Below are 18,293 nucleotides of genomic sequence, written 5' to 3' on the forward strand. Positions count from 1 at the left end.
AGTCACTCTTACAGATCTACTACATTTTTGCCAGAAAATAAAAAGCTAATGATTTGATATATGAATGCCACAGAAAGGCACATGATTAATAGCAACCAAGTAATAAAATCGTTGCTGACAAAATATGTCCAATGAAAAGTTTAAATCTTTTCCAATGAAAAGTTTAAATATCCCCTTGGGAAAGGAGTCCTCAGTCTTGTTCCGGTGCTGCAGAGGCATTTCATTCAATGGCTTGTCGGGCAAGTGTTGTGAAGCAGTTCCCAGCACGTCGACAAGAACCAAGACTTCCCTGTCTCAGACACATTCCTCTGTAAAAAAGCAGACTGTGTACCTCTCCACTTAGTCTGTGTCCTCAAGAGCCTTGCACTCTTTGCTGAACAGCAGCCCAATTTCAACAAGAGTTCAGTGACCTCATGCTAGACCTTTCCATAGCTCAGTGGCTATTTCAGAAAGGAGGTACCATGGATTAAATTCCTTCAAGCTAAGGAGGACCCAGAACCCCTCTGCTCTATTTTCCTGCAACCATTATGTCGCTGTGGTAACGCAGTCCCTAATTCCTGCCTTCCTCAGAAGGTCTGGTGCTCAGTCTCCTACAAAGAGGTGCAAGTCCCTTGCGAAGGCCTGAGTCAAGTGCCACTTGGAGCACACATTTCAAATGTACCATGTGTTTTCTAGCAGCTGACTCCAAATGGCTTTGCTCCCACATGCATTAAAAAAAAAAAACAAACCAGAAATTGTCGTGCAGAGGCATATGGAGCTCCCATACCATCGAGAGACAGTCACATCACTAAGCCTATGTAAGGTTCCCCTCCTGCTGTAAGGTGTGGTCGCGATCTTCTCGTCTGTCGTCCTCGTCTCTTCCTTCATGTCACTACTGCACAACCACACCTACATCAGCATGTTGTTCAGCTGAATGCTAACACATTTGAAGCATGCTTCATTTTCAGCTGGACCTTTTACCCATCAATCTCCCCACATGGAGACTCAATTATAAATGCCTGTAGAAGGGAAGGAACAAGAAGGCACAGCCAGGGAAGGTGGGACAGTCCCTAAGGACAGCAGCCCTGCCTTCGTCAGCCATCAGGGAGCTGCACACAGACTCCATCAACCCCACTGTGGGAGCACCCAGTCTTGTCCATTACGAAGAGCCCAACTGCCTACCTTACACTGGGAGAATCACCCTGCCGTGATCAAGCACCTACTTTTACGCTCAACAACTTCCAACTAAGGGGCTAAGACAGGCAGGGAGAACTGTTACAACTGCCATCAGAACTTTACCAGAAGGGGATTATACAGCCATGTTGTGGAAATGAGATCCATTCCCCAACTCTTCATGAAGGCGTAATTAATTGGGAAACCATTGTTTTGCGGCATAAGACTAAAAGCAACAGAATGATCAGTTACTTCTGCTAGAGAAAACTAGATTGGGAGTATCATGGGAAAAGAAAACAAGCTGAGCAAGGAAATTTTTCCAAAATATGCTCAGTCCATGGTCTCATTTCTTCATCCCCTGAAGAACCACTGTGAAGTAGTTGTTTATCGTAGTCAGTCATAAGTCTTCGCAAGATACGCCATACAATAACCCAGTAAATGGCACCAGCCCACTGGAAGTACCAAATAACAGTAAAGAAACCTGAAGGGAGAGATTTCTTCAGCCGAGGGGAATATGGGCCAGGTGACAGACTCAAGCTTGTGGAGTGGCTGCCCCCACCAGAAAACTCCTGAGACTGTCCATCACATAGTCAGCTGGAACAGAGGCCCCTAAGCCAAGGCAAAGATCTGACCTGACATCTAGAAGTGGTGGGTATCACCACCATACCCTGGTCCCTACCCTCAGGCTTTTCATATTCTTAGCATCCTTGACCCAGTGCCATCCCATCTAGGTCCAGCTAACTAGGCTTTAAAGGGGAAAGTAGCATCCAGTTTTCATTCTGAGGCTTTTGATCATTCTGCTTGCTCACATCAGTTGGCCTCCTGGACCTGATACAAGAGGGTACAACAAGCACTAAGTGCCTGCCCCTCATATTCCCATCCATCTCTCTTCCCAGCAAAGCCCCACGAGGCTGCATCCACCCCATTACCGGTTAGTTGTAGTGCAAGCAGCCCAGATAAGAATTACTGCTGGCTACTCCAGTAGCCCTCTGCAATGACTGCCACTCTCATTGCTGGAGCAAAGCCCACAGCTGCTGCTGCTGCTGCTGCTGCTGCTGCTGCTCTTCCCACATCAGGACCTTTGAGTCTTTATTTCCCTGAACTGCAGCCTCCCAACCTGCATTCTCCACCACCTGGAGGCTGCTGGGCAAGACAGCAAATACCTCACCCGTGGTGGTGAAGAAAGTCTTCACTGATTTTATCTAACCCCGCAGGAGAAGAGAGTAGCCCTGTCCGAATACCAACAGTGGCACAGCAGGCTGTTGCCCCATTTGCACCAGAAGTGCCACCATTCTAGGTATCTCTCCATTTCCCAGGACTTCCCCACACAACCTTCAAAAACCAAGTAAACCGAAAATCACTCATCCCCAGGAAGCCTTTAAAATCTGCCAGCTAGGACATAAATTCCCATGCCAGTTTCTTAACACCTGCAACCTAGTTCTCCGACACAGCTGGGCTGCTGGTGGTCTAGGTCATTGAAGGACCGAGATGCCTTAATGCAGGCTCATCTCAATACAGGCTAACGTACAAGCTGAATTAGACATACAGCCCTTAGTACAGCAAAGGGTAACTGAGTTCTGGCACTGCTGCAGTATATACTAAACAGAATACATCTTTGCCTGGGACCTGGTGTTTTACACAGTGTTGTGATTTGTTATCCACACCAAGGCAGAGATGCCCAGACCACATCACATTTTCTCTCTCATAAGAGCTTAAGAACTCTGGCTTCCCTAAATGTAAATGGAGAGTTTGAGGAAACACAAGCCTTTGATGTGTGTGGGGAGATGTAATGCATTTAGGCAGAATATTTTAATTACGTGAATTACAACAGGATAGCCTGCTCTTTTTCTTTTTTGCATGCTGAGTCATTTCCACTTGGACTCTGCAAACACGGACCCATGCACTGAGTGTTTAAGTATTTGGAATAAACTATTAATGCTGCGCTCTAGCTTTGGCAAGCCTTAAGCAGAAAAAAAGAAATCGCTCCTTTTCTTCTTTATTTCCGTGTGCTTGTTAGTGCCTCCTTTGGAAGCAACTGGAGCTAGTTGAACGTCCCAGTTTGAGATACACAGTGCCAAGGGCCAGTATGCTGAAACCAGTTCCCAGGGACTGAGTGCTGAAATGTCTCTGAGGCTTTCAGTTGCCATACAGTCTCATTTGTGTACAAAATATGGAGAGATGAGTCAGAGTAATTTCTTGCCCTTTATGAAGAAAACCTGATACCTTGTGCATAGTTGTGGTATTTCTATACACAGTTTACATACTTGCCACCAACCTATTTTTATTTTGCTTTTGAGTCTTTTTCATACAGTAATTGTTCTGCTGAAGTCTGTAGCTAAACGAGGTGTTTATTCAGCATCTGTGCCTTCTAAATATTTACTAATGAAGATCTTTTTAAAAACTTTTTCCCTCAGCCTGTTCACTAGGCAGCGTAACTTTTTCCATTTCTTTGATCCTGAAGCCCCCCCTTATTTTTAATTATTCTTCCCTTGGCAGCTGAACGAAAATGTGGCAATATATACCAAGCCCTTCCCCACCCCTCCAGTTAAGAGAGATACCAGTTGTAGATCAAAGAATCCATCAGAACAAACTGCTTCCTATGCAATAAGCCCTCTGTCTCTGGAATAAGCAAGTTTATCTTCATTGTGCATTCCGATAAGATGTTATTATAGTAGTGACTTTAATTACATTTCTCATTATTACATTAGTGTGCAGTAACATAGGGTTTCACTGAATCTAAATGTGTTAGTTTGTAGAATATGGTGCCTTTAAGTCTTGTGATGGAGGGAAGTAAATGTTCGGAAGCCACAAAACAACAAAAAAAAAAGGTCCATCTTACAGTTGGGCAGATGTCCCTGTGGAAGGAATGAGGAAATTTTTCGTGAATATGGACTAGAAGGTGGAAAAAGATGAAAAGACATCATAAAAAGTCAACAGTATATACACCACCATACATCCCTGTAATGCAAATGTGGTAAGATTCTAGAAAATAAGTAGCTGCTTTATGACTTAAGGAATAAATACTTTTTTGTCCAAAATTTATATAGTGATATACCTAGAGGTATATTTTAGTGGCACGTCTTTAAATGTTGATCTGTTTTCCTCCATAGGAAAACAGCTTCTTCTCCCCCTATTTCTTTTTTTTTTATGGTAAGACTAGAAGCTCTAAGACTAATGCGCTATCTCAAAGTATTTTGTCTTAGGCATTGATTGGGTTAAAAACTGTAGGTATAAAAATATTCTTTAAGGTTTGTACATTTTGGATGTCTAACAAATAGTCACTGAACTGATACAGAGTAAAACAGATTTTCATGTAACTCAGCTTGTCTGATAACTTGATTAAATGTGAGGCCTGGTATTTGGTGCCAGGTGATTCCCAGGGGAGTGAATTTATCACATGCTTAGTCTTGCAATCCTTACTCAATAACTGCTTCTTCATCAATAACTTATTGAAAATGGTGGTAGTTCCCATGAACTGCGGTCAACTTTAAATCAGGGCATAAATTACTCTTTTGGGTTTGTGTGGTGCTGAGTTTTTTGGTAGCAGGGCAGGAGCTGCAGGACCAGCTCCTGTGAGAAGCTTCTAGAAGCTTCCCCAGCTCCAAGCCGGACCTGCCTCAGGCCCAGGCCGAGCCCATCAGTGATGGTGGTAACACCTGTGGGAGAGCAGATTTAAGAGGGGAACCTGCAGTGAGTGGGGGAGTGGGACGTGAGAGGAACCCCTCTGCGGATGCTGAGGTCAGGGAAGGAGGAGGGGAGGAGGTTGATGCCCCTGCAGCTCGCGGGGAGGCGGCAGGCTGTCCCCCCCAGCCCGTGGAGGGGAGCGGGGGAGCGGATGTCCCCCAAAATGGCCGCGGCTCCCGCGCTGGAGCAGTCTGTGACGGAAGGACTGCACCCTGTCTGTGGAAGGGACCCGCGCTGGAGGAGTCTGTGAGGAACTGCAGCCCGCGGGAAGGACCCACGCTGGAGAAGTTGGGGAAAGGGCTGTCTCCCGCGGGAGGGAGGGAGCCCATGGCGGAGCAGGGGCCGAGCGCGGAGTCCTCCTCCCCCTGAGGAGGAAGGAGCGGCAGAGACAAGGGGTGAGGAACCGACCACAGCCCCCGTCCCCTGTTCCCCAGGGGGAGAGAATCGGGAGTGGGGCTGAGGCGGGAGGGCTCCCCGGGGGGAAGCTGTTCTCGGGTTGGGTTTTGCTTCCTCGTAGCCTTGTTGTAACTTGATGGGTAGCAGATTACATGGATTTGGTTTCTTCCCCAGGTTGAGGCTGTCTTCTGCCTGTGACCGTAAGTGAGGAGTGATCCCTCCCTGTCCTTGTCTAGACCCACAAGCCTGCCTTTATATTTTCTCCTTATCCCACTGTGGCCGGGCGGGGAGAAGTGAGCGAGCGGCTGCCTGGTGCTTTGTTGCCAGCTGGGCTTAAACCATGACAATTACCAAATGCATCTCCCTTGGAAAGGCGCAGACCTCCAAACAGACCATTGCTACTGGTCCTACAGAGTAGTAATAACTTCATGATCTCCGAGGCCACTACTGTTAACGTATTTGCAAGGAGTGGATTGGAGTGGAATGGTTTTCTTCTCGGAACCCCTAGGCAAAATATTCAGTCAGTCCCCAACTTGTTTAAAAGCAAACACATGGTAAAATGATGCATTGCTTGACCCCTGTTGCTTGAAGCAACTATAAGTTTATGAGGCTCTTTTTACTTCTGCCAGATAGTGAAAATACAGATAAATCTGATCCATATAAATCAAGTTTTTAATTAAAATACAGTGGGTTTTCTAATACAAATGGCATTTTCCTTTCCACTCACTGCATCCTGCTTTAATGCCAACACTGAACAAATAAGCTGTGCTTATCAGTCCAATGTTCTTGTCTGTTAGATATCATAGAATCATAGAATGGTTCACCGAGGTCTTTTTCCTTCTCATTATATTTTGAGTTTTAAATAGACTAGTTTATAAAGATGTCTTCCCCTGCCCCCATCCGGAAGGCATATATACTGTCTTTGTTTAAACCATGGGAGTGTTTTAAAATAAAACATTATTAAGGATGTGTTTGCCATCAACATTAATTGTGAACATCTTTTCATGTTTTCATCTGGAGAGAGAAGGCCGAGGACACCATTTAGTGAAAAGAGTTTCAGATGACATTCCGAGATGGGCTTTCTCTGAAAGTAAAACACATCTTTACAGTCTCTGTTTTGAGACATTTGTTAATGAGCTTGCAAGTCCATGAACGAAGGGGAAGAAAAAAAAGATAATTTGCCTGTTGTTGTGACCATTCTTTTCCCTTTCTACAGCAAGACTATGAAGAAACCACATAAGTGTGTGAGGATCCAAATAACCATACCTTCGAAATAAACACAACACGCAAGGGCTTTTTAGGGATTACAGCTGCAGTGTGGCCAGCTTATGAAGATAAAACATGGTGAGAACTATTAAGAAGTTCACAGGCGACTAACGTAACACTTCCATATGCCCATCCCTTAACATTACAAAGACAAAAGTATTTTGTTTCTATTTTGGACCAAACTTCTGTAGATGGAACTGTTTAAGCTGAGTTTCAAATAGAAGGTGGCTCACAAGAACTGAAATTAGCATGTTAAGATGACCCCACTCTTAATATTTCCAAAACATGCTGATCTTCATACCTATTCTTCACTGATAACATGGCCAAGTGAAAAATCTCTCTACGGATTCACTTTTAAATGTACTTCCAGAAAGGGTCAGGAAGGATATCCTGTCAGGTCACTAATTTCTTGTGAAAAGTTCTGCTCACTAAGGGTGGCTTCCCTAGCCCCCAAAATTCAGCATCTAACATGAAAGGAACACGTTAGACTCAGTCTTGACTGGTAGAGAAATCTGTCACAAAATTAAAGAGATTGCTTAAGTGCAAGGTATTGTGACTTGATTGCATTTGTGATGTGTGACCAGAAAATAGCTCAGACAGCTATACGTGTTCTTGGTAATTTAAAAAAAAAAAAACCCAAAACCCAACAACCAACAATCCAGTCTCACAAAGCTGAAAACAGTTAAAAGCTAAATCAGCTGAAAAGAAAGAAAATAAATAGAAAAGGCAATAATAATTAGGAACTGCTTAAAACATTCTAGGATATGCTTTCAAAACCACAATCCAACTGAGAACGGAGGCTATTCTGGTTAACAGAGAACAGACAGACTCAGAAGGAGTATGAATGCAAATACATGCTATAAAACACAGGAGCCAAAAAATAAATAGAGATTTTAGGAAAAAAAATAATAATGGAAACAAAAGGAGGAGAAATCCATGGCTAGCAGAATTAACAGTAAGAAAGGAATTAAGCATCCCAGAAATTCAAGTAATTCAAACTGGAAATGATAGGATTGTGAATAATAAAGCAAAGACTTCAAAAAATATCTGGGAAAAAAAAGTTAAATGATACATTACTTATACTGCAAGGTAATTTCAGTGATAACTGAAGATGATGTTAAAAAGCACATCCTAACTTAAGACATTTTGAAATCATCAGATCCTGATACCTTGCTCTCAAGAATTTTAAATGTGTGCGTTGAGGAGCTCTCTGACTGACGCACACTTCCTCATCAGATTTTGGAAGACTAGGAGCGTTAAAGTGGAAGACAGCTAATATTATGCCAGCATTTTTAGAGATATATGGAATAGGTGGTGTAATTAGAGGTCTTTCAGAGCTAAAATCAATTCCAGGTAAAACAGTGGAACAGTTTACCCAGGTCATAGTTGCTAAAGAGTTAAGGGAGGACAATGTAAGTACCACTAGTCAACAAAAATATCTGGTGAAGTTAAAACTGAATTAAAAGTTTAGCTGGTAAAGGAAATGGGTTTGATATTACAGACTTTTCAGAGGTATTGAGCTTCACGCTACCTGACATTTTAATTAGGAAATTAATGTTAGCTGTATTGAATTTGTATTATTCTAAATTGATTAAAAACTGACTAGTTCCTAGCTCTGAAAATGTCACCATAAATGGGGAAAATTTTATCAACCTGATGGAGTTTTAATGAGGGCTCAAAGAGATCATTTCTTGACCTCACAGTATTTAACTATGTTTTTAACCATGATGCAGAACAAACTATGAAGTTGTTACAGAGAACTTTGCCAATGACACAAATGATGGCATTGTTGAAAAGGGAAGAGAAAAAAATCAAAGGGGTGATGCAGTTAGATTGTCAGTAGGGCAAGTGAGGACCTCAAGGTCACTCCATCCTTCCCCATTTCCAAGGAAGCAGTTCTGACAGTTTTTTGCCTAATCTGCTCTTCAGGGGGAGAGATTCCCCCACCATTCATAAGGAAGTTATTTGTAAACTTGGTGCAAGAAAACAGTGCATGTTTCTGCACACTCCAGGTAACCCTGAGTTCTGAGTCCACAGTTCAAATTTTTGATGTTAAGAATTTGGAAAGGGCTCAAAGAAAAGCCCAACAACTCTCAAGATGATTTAATCACCTTATACTTAAGGGCCATTCTCAAGGGTATGAAGGAAAAAGTAGCATAAGCACAGGCTGTAAAGGAACAGACATGTAGTAATAATGAGCTTGTAGACTCATGTAAAGATACAAGATCAAATTGCTAGAAGCTGAAGCTGGAAAAATTCAGAGCAAAGAAAGCCATTTTTCTTTACAGCGAGAATAAGTCTAACCACAGAACAACTTAGCAAGGCTTGTAATGGATTTTCCACCACTAAAGATTTCAAAATCTGTTTTTCCAGAAGATTTGCTCTAGATCAACCGTAGCTATTGGCTTTGATGCCAAAGTTCAGGGAAATCCTGGGACTTTTGGCTATGTGTGAAGTCAGAGGACAGTGGTTCATTCTTACTGTTTATTAATCTTTGCATACTGGTTCTTTTCCGTACTGCTGCTTTTCTTCCTAGCATCCTCAACAACAAGAAAACTGTTCAGGCTAGTAAGATAAAGAGTGGACTCAGATAAAATGGCCGACAGCTCATCTGATTCTGCCCAATGTTAGGTGTAAAGTTCAGAAGGTGAATTGAAGGCAGGGGATTACAGCAGTTCTTGAACGAATGCCAGCTGAGACTAAGGCACAGAAATATTTTAGTCAGGTCAGCGATTCAGTCAGCAGGGAAGTGATTTCTTATTACACATTTCAGCCAGTGCTGCCTAAAAAGAATGGAAACAGAATCCTTCTAGAGTTTGTCTTCTAAGGTTTACTAAGGCATCAACACTGTCATGCAAAAGGAACAAGAAGCGCAAAAGTAGGTTGTCTCTGTCCTCTTCCCTCACCTGGTCTCATAGTTCTGAGGAGGAAGCAATAGGCTCTGTCAACTGGAAGATCTTGTATTTCAAACTAATACTTAGCTAGTCTGGGGTCAATCCACATCTCTTGGAATAAAAAGACATCCCAACAGTCATATTGTTCGGAGCATCTCGAAGTCATACGCTCTGCAGCAGGGAACAAACTCGGCACAAATAACGAGACACTTAGCTGGATCTCAATACATTAAAAACTTTCGTGGATTAAAGTCAAGTCTTTGTAGGTGTATCAAAGAAAGGAAAAAAACAAGGGAGTCTATGCAGTTTGGGTATAATAAGATAATGACAAATTTCACTGGAGTTACTTAAAATTTATGTTCTTGTAGCTGAGAGCAGAATTTGCCCCCAAAATCTTTAATCACAAATAATATGACTTCATTCTTGTGCAGCTGCTTCAGCAGGTACTTACATACACACAGTAACAAAAATCTTTAGCTCAGTTACAGTGCTGGGTAGAAAATTATCCTTTCCAATTCTAAAAACTGTAGTAACCTGGCCAGTTCAAATGTTTCCCTGAGTCTTTTTTGGTTGGGAATTGAAAGTTACCAAGAATGTTTGAAGTTCATTTGTCTACATCACAGTGTGCTCATTCACTTCTTGACATCCCTTACAAATCTGGATGAAAAGTGCCATGAAACTCAATGATAAATTTTAGATCTTGCTGGTCGTCTGACCCAAAAGGGACAGAATCCACATTCTGGTGGCAGTACATGAAGTCACTCAGCCTGCTCACCTCTGTGTCTCCCAGTATTTCTGAACTACTGCTTTACAGTCTTCTCAGGTGCTCCCTGCTACTTGTCCACTTTATTGCTGATTCCCTTTTTTCCTTCTCTCCCTCTAGGCATGCATCTCCAAACCTGCCTGCCTACCTCCTTCTTCTGCCTCTCTGAATTTATAGCTTGACTTTTAGAGTCTGAAGCAAAGAGTAGCGAGATGAGCAATTCTAATGCCTTTGCTGTGAGGGAACAGAGAACCCAGCTGCCCAGCACAGTCTCTGCAATGCCACATTCACCAATGTGTTGCACAAGGTTGCAGCTGCTTTTTCCACCTGTTTTTCTTCTGAGAATTAGCATCTGAAGCCACAAACATGCAGGAATTTGATGTGAGTAGCATGAAACATGTTTGTATGGAGCAAATGTTTTATCCTGCTTGTGCTGGAAAAGATGTGTGACAGAAGACACCCTGACAGTTCAAGTGTTTATTGTTAAACCCGATACGGATGTGTCCAAATTGCTCAGACCTTAGTTAGGATACCGAGATATCCAAACTGCCCGTCAATAAGAAGCAGGGTAGACTGAGCAAGCTCCAAGCTTCTAGACAGCACAAGCAACGTCAAACTTACCCAAACCCGAGGGTGAGGGGCTGGGGCTCGCCCACTCCTACCCTGGGAAGGGGTGAGAAAGGTCTGGAGCTAGGCATACTGGGAGGGCTTGGGCTCGTTGTTCACGCACCCGCTGGGGGAGTGAGATGGCGATTGCTGCTGCTTGAACAGTTAGCTTCTCCTTCTCGGCCGCGCTGCCCCGCACGTCTGACTCCACCCTGCAATACAGGAACAGCCCTTGCTTTCCAGGGCTCTGGCACAGGCAAAGCGGGCAGCAGAACCACAGCTATGTTGCTGTTCCCAAGAATCTGCTGCCAGAGGCAAGTGCCTGCTGTGTCTTTGCCTAGAGAAAGCCCATGAGGAAAATGTAACTCACACAGTAAATCCATGATACTGTGGCTAGAAGCCTTCCAGTGCCCACGCCAGCACACTTGGAGCCGTCTGAGGTATCTCCGTCACACAGCATACGACACTGCTGTTGTAACAGCTATTTCTTGTTCAGTGGTGGACAGTGCCAGTACTTTGCTGGAGCCCTGGAGCGGTACATACACAGAGCCGACATATTTACAGCTCTTAGGAACTTGCAGTTCCCTCCAAGTGGAAAATTCATGTTATTCTATGTGTTTTACACAGTTTTGGTGCTAAAAGAAATGAGAACCCTTCCTTCCCTTTTACAACTACATCCAGTCTTTAACTATCTTCTACATACCCTTTTACTGATTATTTTCTTAACAGAGCTATCCAGCATAAAAGACAAAATACAGACCAAAAAAAGGAGAATACTCTCAGATTTTGGTTTATGAGTAAAGAAGGTTGGTCTGTGTTTTATGGGATGGGATTTGAGAAGGAAAGTTACACTGAGTTACACCGTCTGCAGGCTAAGGGAGGGCGTTTGCACTTAGAAGGGACAGGATGGGAAATGAGGCACTTGAGAGGGATAATGGCAAATGAGAAATGGCATTAGCAGAGCCCAGGCGGTGCAGAGGAGTGACAGGTGATGAGTCACGCCAGCAGGAGGAGGGGAGAGCGGAGCCTCACAGGCTTTGAAAGCCATGGGGACGAGGATTTGGACTCAGGGATGGGTCTGAAAGTGTGTGGAGAGAGGGGAAAGGAGAGGTGGGATATATGAGCCCTGCTCCTGGGAAGACACGTGGTTCAATAGGTTTAGCAGATCACACGTAACACCAGCATATATTCAGCTGTTGTAGTAAAACAGCTACGCACACATGCCACATGATCTGAAATACAACTATATGCAAAAAAAGCATTCCCTGCTGTATAATCTGTAGTGTATCAAACTGAAGTTATATCCCCATGTGATCTCTTTTAGCTAGACTTCTTCAAAATGGTGCGGTTAAAATCAGCACCACACAAATATGGATGCAATTCAGTCATTTCACAAATAGTTTATGCCCTTTTAACTTGAAGCTCCTATTGAAGTAAAGATGTAGAAACTGACTGATAAATCGAGGCAGTGGCTCTGCCACTATCCCCCGCTGGTTGGGATCCCTCCAGTGGCAGAACTGGCATTTTAATTCACCCTGCCGACGAAGACGGGCTGGAGATGGCACGGCAAGCTGTGCACCGGAGAGGTGAGAGGATTGACCCACCTTGTCCCCCCACCTCCTTGCTGGCAGCAGCACCTGTGAACAGAGGCACGAGAAACTGGAGGTTTCCACACCTGAAGGAGATGCAGTGAGACCCAGCGGGTCTTGGGTGTGAGAGCCCTCAGGTTGATCATCGAGATCCACGCCTCGCCCAGTTACACACCACACCTCAGCCAAGTGCCACACCCTAACTGTCCACGTGTACAGCATTTGCGGTGTGACGACTTCAGTTCGTCAGTTAAAAATAAACAGCATTATGGATATAAAATCTCAAGTCATGCTGAGTTAGAATGTGTGACTGGCACTGTATAAATGCTTACAGTGATTTATAAATAACAGCATCTCTTCTGCCACTCATCTGTCAAGAAGTCTCCCGTAGGAGAAGCGAGACAGCAGTAGGGAAGCCACCAGTATTTTAAGACATTTTGGGCCACAGTGGGACACAGAGGTATTCGGGGCATTACGTCGTATCTCCCTTTCCACCACAAGGCTCACACGCACGTGCCTCCATAAATTTGCGCTGTGGAGCTCTAATTCCATTGTGGCTTTTTGATGTCTACTCAAACAACATTAGCTTTTCTGTCATGTTTTACAATGTAAAAAATTTTGGCGAAAATGTCAGCAGAATGGTATCTTTAATCATATTTATTGATTGACCTCAAAAGGCTCAGTGCAATTTAACTGGAACCCCTCGATGCAGCCAGGGGCAGGTTCAGCCGGTACCTATCCGTAGCACTGCCCCCAGCCCCAGTTTCACGAGTACCGTTTATTTCTAGTGTCCTTGGAGCCACTTGACTTCCCTGATATTCCTCCTTCAGCCCCTCCTTCTTACAGCTAATGCAATACGCTACGTAGCTAGAAATGGTTGCTCATAGGTAATATGAGGGTTTAATAGGTAATATCTGGAGCAGAAAATAGATCTGCTCACCAATAATGGCTCCAGTTTGCTGTTGTCTGACCAGTCCCATGAACCGATGGGACCATTCAAAAATCCCGTGCGGGTATTATGAATCCTATTTACAAATGTTTTTGTTGGTTTGTTTTTGTTTGGGTTTTTTTTTTTTTTTTGCGCTGCAGTTAAAAGCTACATGGAGGTCATATGAGCCCAGCTCACGAAATCGCCAGGAAGATCTTCAGGACGGCAAATTCAAGACGCCGACTCTGCCCGTCAGTGGGAGCCCGGCAGCTGGCTGCCATGTCCCCGAGCACGGGTGCCAACACCCGCCGAAGGGCATTTCTGAAGGAGACCCCACGCAGGTGACAGCCCTAGCGCGGGGTCCGGGTGGAGAGGCCGAGGGCGCGCCGGGGTAGACCTGGTGGCCCCCGCACGGCCCGCTGTGGGAAGGTGCAGCCTGGCCCCCAAATCCCTGCGCCGTCGTCCCGCCGCCCCAGAGCGGCACCTTCCCAGTCTCTCCCCGCAGCCGGGGTTTGTTCCCTGCGTCCCAAAATCCCGGTCGGCATCACCCAGCGCGGCGCGGGATGGAGGGGAGGGTGCCCTGCGCCCCGCTTGGCCCCTCGGGCCGTCCTCGGGTGCTCCGAGGCTTGTGTGAGGGGCCGCAGGCTGCTGAGGCGGCAGCGGGCAGAGGCTCTGCCCCGGGGCGGCGGGGGAGCCTCGCCGGCCCCGCACGGCCCCAGGCCCGGCCTCTGCCGCCGGCCTCGCCTTGGGCCGCGGCGGGCAGGGAGCGGGGCGTCCCCTCGGCGGGGAACCGCGGGGGCAGAGAAATGGCGGCGCCTGAGGTGGCTGCCCTACCGCGGGACGCGGGGCTGGGGTCGAGCTGCGTGTGCGGGACAGGGCGGGTGCGTGCGTGTGCGAAGGGCGAGTCGTGTGGCGACGGGCGCGCCGTGGGGTGAAGACTGTGAGGGGGGTGACCGTGTCCGTGTGCTGGGGGGCGGGCAACCGCCGGTGGTGTGGGGACGAGCTCGGGGAACGGGGAGGGGGGGGTGTGTGTCCACTCGCGTGTGCGTACGAGTGTGTCCCCCTGTATGCGAGCGCGTCCCTGTGTGCGAGTGTGCGAGCGCGGGGCGGCGCGGCGGGGGGGGCGCAGGGGCGGGCCAGCGGCAGCGGCGCTGCTGGCCGCGGTCCAGCCCGGCGCACTAATACAGCCTGGCGGCTCCCGCCTGACTGACGCCGGCCGGGGCTGCTGCTGCTGCTGCCGCTGCTGCTGCTGCCGCCGCCGCCGCCGCCGCCGCCGCTGCGCCCTGGCCCCGCCGCCGCCGCGCAGCTGCAGCCCCGCTCCCGCCCGCGGCGCGCCGAGACCCCAGCCCGCGCCCGGTGGCAGGTAAGAGCCGGGGCTCCCGGCCGCGTCCCGGGAAGGGCGGGACGGGACGGGGGACGGGGACGGGACGACACACGATCCCGCCGCCCCAAACTTTCCCGCCGGGGCTGCCCCGCATCCTTCCCCGAGCCGTGCCGGTCCCGGGGCGGCGGCGGCGGGCCGCAGCATTCCCCGGCCCCGCGGTGCGCCCAGCGGGGCAGCGGCGGCGGCGGCCCGGGCCGGTGTCGGCGGCGGTGGGGCGGTGTGCGGGCGGGGGCTGGGGCCGGGGCTCCGGCGGCGAGATGAGACAAACCGACGCCAGGACTGCGAGCGAAAAGGAGGAGCGCGGGGGAGAAAAACGCTTTTTATGGATGGCTAAACGCTGACAAGTCTTCCCGCTGTTAGGATTTCTTTCCTTCTCCTTTAAGGGGGAGGAAAAAAAAAACAAACCAAAAACCAAACCACCAAACCCCCCAAAAACCAAACCAACCATAAACCCACATGACACGTTTGGAAATACTTTTCCTTTCAGAGGTTATTTTCTGTTCGAGAAATCCCGCTCCTGGACACGCTCCCAGGCAAAACGGAGCAGAATTGCTGGGATTTGGGGTTGTATTCCAGCTACAAACCGGGACTCTTTTTTTTTTTTTTTTTTTTTTTTTTTTTTTTGGCTCCGAAGTTAAAACGTTACATGTCAGCAAGTAGCCAACGTTTCCAAAAACGATATGGCAAATTATGAATTGTTGTAATTTTATCTCCGTGCCCGGGCAGCTCTAAGGGGAGGGAATTCAAAGTTCGACTCATTTGTAACAATTCAGATGCTGTGCGGTAACTGTGTTTTCCTACTTTGATTTTATGGGCAAATTTACTTGATGCTAGCCAGGTCTACTTCAAAAAAAGAGGCATTAGCGGGAATAAAAATAAATGACACACACATGGATGCGCACGCATGCACATGCGCGCACTGTTAATTACTTGCGTTTTATAAATTAGTGAAAAAAAATTTTCAGCCCAGAGTGGTCGACTTCTCAGTGAATGAGCTCTCCCTTGGCAGAAGTGGGAAATGATGTGCAAGGCTCAGGAATGTGTTCAAGTTTGCGGTGATTTGGGAAGGACACTGCAGATAATGCAAGTTTCGGTACTTCGTATCTCCGATGCATGGAAATGTGCATCTCTATATGTGCATGTGTTTGTGTGGTAGGAGTAATCTTCTCGTCTTCAGGAGTATAAGCTGAAGAAAGAGCTGCAAAATTCTTCCCCTCAGCAATGGTAGGACAAATGTCATCACTCAAACAAACCTCATCCGTTTTAATCCAGCCAGACAACTCCCTTCTTTCAGATTTGATAAGTACCAGTGTCTGGCTGGTTTGTGTTTGCTTCCTGTTCGATTTTAAAGCAGAGGCTGGGGATGTTTGTGGTTTGTTTGTTGTGTTTTCTGTTTTCTTTTTGATATTGAGTTCAATTTGACATAGTAGCTAAAATAAACGTGCCTAAAAATAAAGTGAGTTGTATCAAGAAGGATATCTTGTATTATATTTACTGAGTTTAGCAGTAGTTCCCATTCTTGTCTGTCCTTTGTGATGGAGTTAAAAACATTTTCTTCTTCACTTTGTTAACTCGCACCTAAGCTGATAAACAGTAATTCTGCAAAAATGACTGGAATAAATAAGGGTCAAGTGTATTTTATCATGAATCCTTATGATAATCAGGATGTGTAAATTGATACGAGTTGGAGATAGAAGCTTTCATTTACGTGCAGCAGCTGAAACGAATACGTGCAAAGCTGTCAACTACACAACTTTGTGAAGAAGTTGAGTATTAATATTTTATTAACACACTTGCCCAAGGCTAAGAGGCACACACACACGTGCCAGATATCTGCAGAAGGTGGGGACATGTGTAGAGGAACCGGGTAGCACCTCGGGTTTGGAAGCTGCTCTCACTGAAACTGGTAGTAGTGCCCCAAGTTGTCTTCAGTGGGTACAAGAGGAGGCCTGACTCACTAAAACAGGAGTGTAGAGGTGTCAGTATCATGTATCACATTAACATCTGGACAGTTAATCCTCCTTTCTCTCCTTTTATTCTTTTACAGACTTTCTGCGTCTCGCATCTGAATCCTTAGCTATCTGCTGTTATCAGCCTGCGAGATAGTGTGTCATATAATCCTCTCTCCTGAATGCTAAAGTACTGTAATTTTGATGGCCAGGCTAATCTGTTTCTATAAAGTTTTATTTTTCCATTGTTAAATTCAAAGGACAATGACTACTAATTACAAGTGACCTCTAACCAAAACACTAGCTGGGGTTTATCACCGATGCTGATACTGGCCAAGAGTCATTCCAGCATCAGCAGTACTAGGCACCCCGTTTCAAAGAAACTTAACAGAATAAGGGGAGCCAGAAGGGAGAAAATGTGTATGCTCTGGGTAATTAGTCTGCTGCAAAAAAATGTAGTGGAAGTGTAGAGAGATTCCATTTGCTGTGCAATATACCCCTTACAAATAATAATTACAGGGATGGGGAAGAAAGAAAAAAAAAACATCATAAATATTTTAGCTGAAAACAGCACAGCAAAAACATACATAGGAAAGGTTGTTCTGGTAGACTGGCTGGTTTCCTGCTGCAGGCAGGTATAAAGAATCATTAGTGTTATTGTATATTAACAGCAAAAGATAGTAGTAACAATGACAATTTGAGAGAATCATTGCTGTCCTATTACTGTCTTTGAGACCATTTGTTGTAAGGAAGCATTAGACTCTGAATACAGTATAATGAAATTAATTTTTCAAAAATATCCCAAATTATTTCCCATCTTATATTTTGTCTATAATGTTTGAATCGTTAATACTGTGGAAATTTTACAGATGAAGAGGTGAATTAAAGAGTCAATGACTCTGTGTATTTATTATAGCAGCTGAAAACCTCGCTGTGCTTTTGCAGATGAGTGGATCTAATAGACTGCAGGATCAGAGCCCAGACGGAGATCCTGACTAATACATGCATGTGTTTAAATCGAAGCAGGTGAAACATCATCTGCCTAAGTTTTGTGCAGATACTTGTGATTTTTAGGCAGATCATTCTACAGGACCGCTTGCAGGTTTCTGCAAGAACTATTGCAGCATCGTAGACAGATCTAAGGTTGAGCAGTTTGCTTTGAGGTTCAGCTGCTCTGGACAAGGGCACAGCAAGGATACGGTGGAGGTGGACATGGACTGGAGTCAATTTCCCCGTTTATGTGGTCACCCCTACATAAAAACACAAAACAAAACAGAAGAAAGAAAATCTGATAATCGATCTCTGTTTTTCTGAGATGGCATTAAGATCGAGGTGTGTTTCTTACTGGGAGGAGAAACGCCTTATCTTTCCCTCATCCTTCTCTCCAGAACTTGTCTCCTTCCCACTCTTCTTCCTTGTCAGTAGCATCACCATCCTCCCCTCTGCCAACCTTAGCATCATCTTTGCCTCTTCTGTTTCCTCACAAGTCTTGGTACTCCCAGATATCTCTTGACACTTTTTCTTCATGTTACTTCTTACATTCCTCCTTCCTTTTGTCTGCAGCTGCCAAAGCATTAGTCCACACTGTGGCAACCTTCCAGCTTGATACTGCAACCTCGTGTTTCCCAACAAGCTCTTTTCTCCCACCTACATTCTGCTCCCAGTCAGCATGACCCCTGCCA

General features: G+C 45.8%; 1 protein-coding gene across 2 annotated transcripts in view; it reads left to right on the plus strand.

Moving 5' to 3' along the window:
- Positions 1 to 14,558: 14,558 nt before the first annotated feature.
- SMAD9 (SMAD family member 9) overlaps positions 14,559 to 18,293 on the plus strand; it is a 37,253-nt gene continuing 33,518 nt past the window's right edge. For both annotated transcript variants that reach the window (XM_049823358.1, XM_049823359.1), the window contains exon 1: positions 14,559 to 14,641. The gene's annotated coding sequence lies outside the window, so the exon portion shown is untranslated. The remainder of the gene's footprint in view (positions 14,642 to 18,293) is intronic.

Source organism: Accipiter gentilis, chromosome 19 (genome assembly GCF_929443795.1).
Source record: "Accipiter gentilis chromosome 19, bAccGen1.1, whole genome shotgun sequence".
NCBI classification, from domain to species: Eukaryota; Metazoa; Chordata; class Aves; order Accipitriformes; family Accipitridae; genus Astur; species Astur gentilis.